Raw genomic sequence first — 2,500 nt, 5'->3', positions numbered from 1 at the left:
ATTTCAACACGCCATGATGATACTGAATGTCTGACAATGCTTCCTGATAATGCTTGCTTCCTCAGCGTCATCAGTGCTAAACCAATGCTAGCTACGCTTAGGCACCAACCGCACGTCTAACAAGGATAGACTAGCGTACCATAGTAGTATCACAAAAAGCAACACATGCCACTTTAACGCCTATCGTTTCCCAATCATCAGCACAAATCAAATGCTGGCTAGCACCAGTAGCACGTCAAACATAGATCAGCAAGCACATCATCATCGAATTGCCACACAAACAGCACCATCCCAAACTTCCAAAGCTAGACCACAACCCTGGATCGGTGTCGCAGAGACCTAACGAGGCATCCCCACACCACGCCAAGGCCCCCACTCGGAGGGTATTATGCCACCGACTAGGAATCAAGCAACAGTCACCCAAGCTCGCGCTCAAAGGCAGTCTGGCACCTTCATCCCTTGCCATGCTCACCCACTGCTCCCCCCCTATATATACATATTGCACAAGGAGCTTGGTGACAGCAACACCCATTGCTTTCCCTGAGGATGTATATTTCTTAGTATGCGCACGGCGTCGAGGCACAGGTGAAGCCAACGGCGCTAGTTTCTGCGCCCTATGTCGAGGAAAATCAAGGCAACGGGCTAGTGTATGGGCACAACGTCGAGGAGACTCAAGGAGATGGGGCTATTTTTCAGGTCACCGTTCGAGAAATCAAGGCAACGTGTTGGGGGGGATGGCCTCTTTCATGGGTCGTGGGGCTTGGCTTGGCTTGCCTCGTGTGTGCTCGATACAGCCTCACGATTCTTATTTGCCCATCAACCATGCCGGGCACCTATGAGAATGAGACCCCATGGTACCCCCTATATATACATATTGCACAAAGAGCTTGGTGACAGGAACAGACATTGATTTCCCTGATGATGCATAATTTTTGGACACACACGACTTGGGGGCGAGGGGACACGGGAGTGGGGCGCCAATGGGGGGCGTTTTGGCCCCATTTTCGTCAAGAGCGGGCGTCTTGGCCATGCCTCGAGCGTGCCAGCCTCGAGAGCCTTGGGCGCTGGACATCCTTGGGGCGCCAATGGGCAGCAGTCCCATGGTTCCCCTATATATACATATTGCACAAAGAGCTTGGTGACAGGAACAGATATTGATTTGCCCAGGGATGCATAATTGTGCGAAATCGTCCATAACTCGCTCGAATTAATTCGGATTGACACAAAATTTTGTAGGGATGCTTTTTATTATAAATGAAAAGCTTTGAAATGAAAAAAAAAAACAAAATGTCATGTTTGAGGCGTAAATGTTTGTGTCCTATCCTTGGTCACGCCTTGAAGCGTTGGTTCCCTACTTGTTGGAATGTCGCTCAAATCAAGTAGGAATGCCATTGAAACATTGTGTGGGTCATTGTTAACATAGACGAATGGACTTGAAATGAAAATATATCATATTTGGGTTTTTGTCCCTGTCGCCTGGTGATAGGCAGGCAGATAAGGCTTTTAGGTATTCATAGGTGGCTTAGATGAACTCGAAAGAACACGAGTTGATCGGATTGGAACTCATATATTCAATTTACTATGTACTAAGTAGGAACTACACTTTGCTCCCTTCATCGTTTGACTTGCTTAGAAATCTGCTCATGGTTTGTCAAGGCCCCTTGTTCCTTAGACCGATGAGGATGGGATTGGGTTGCTCATGGGCATGTGTGTGGCAAGATGCCTTGTTCCATTGGTCGTTCATGGGTGTTCGTGTACGAAGTAAACTTGTTCCCTTGGTCGTTCATGGGGTTGTGTGTGGGAAGAAGCCTTCTTCACTTGGTCGTTCATGTGTGTTTGTTTGGGAGGTAGCCTTGTTCCCTTGGTCGTTCATGGGAATGTGTGTGGCAATACGCATTGTTCCTTGGTCGTTCATACCCTTGTTCCCTTGGTCGTTCATGGGTCTGTGTGTGGGAAGAGGCGTTGTTCACTTGGGTAGCCTGCTTGCCTTGCCAGCCCCATATGCATTGTTCCCTTGGTCGTTAGTGGATGGGTTTGTGTGTGGCATGGTGCCTTGTTCCCTTGTGTGGCCTGACTGCTTGGCTTGACATGACCTAGCCTTGCCAGCCTCACATCCATTGTTCACTTGGTCGTTCATGGGCATGTGTGTGGCAAGGTGCCTTGTTCCCTTGGTCGTTCATGGGGTTGTGTGTGGGAAGAAGCCTTGTTCCCTTGGTCGTTCATGTGTGTTTGTTTGGGAGGTAGCCTTGTTCCCTTGGTCGTTCATGGGAATGTGTGTGGCAATACGCATTGTTCCTTGGTCGTTCATACCCTTGTTCCCTTGGTCGTTCATGGGTCTGTGTGTGGGAAGAGGCGTTGTTCCCTTGGTCGTTCGTTCATGGGTTTGTGTGTGGCAAGGTGCCTTGTTCCCTTGTGTAGCCTGACTGCTTGGCTTGACATGACCTAGCCTTGCCAGCCTCACATCAATTGTGTAGCCTGACTGCTTGGCTTGCCGTGACCT

The sequence above is a fragment of the Lactuca saligna genome, unplaced genomic scaffold, assembly GCF_052625555.1.
Source record: "Lactuca saligna cultivar CGN05327 unplaced genomic scaffold, ASM5262555v1 scaffold_18, whole genome shotgun sequence".
Classification (NCBI taxonomy): domain Eukaryota; kingdom Viridiplantae; phylum Streptophyta; class Magnoliopsida; order Asterales; family Asteraceae; genus Lactuca; species Lactuca saligna.
This window is presented reverse-complemented; position numbering follows the sequence as displayed.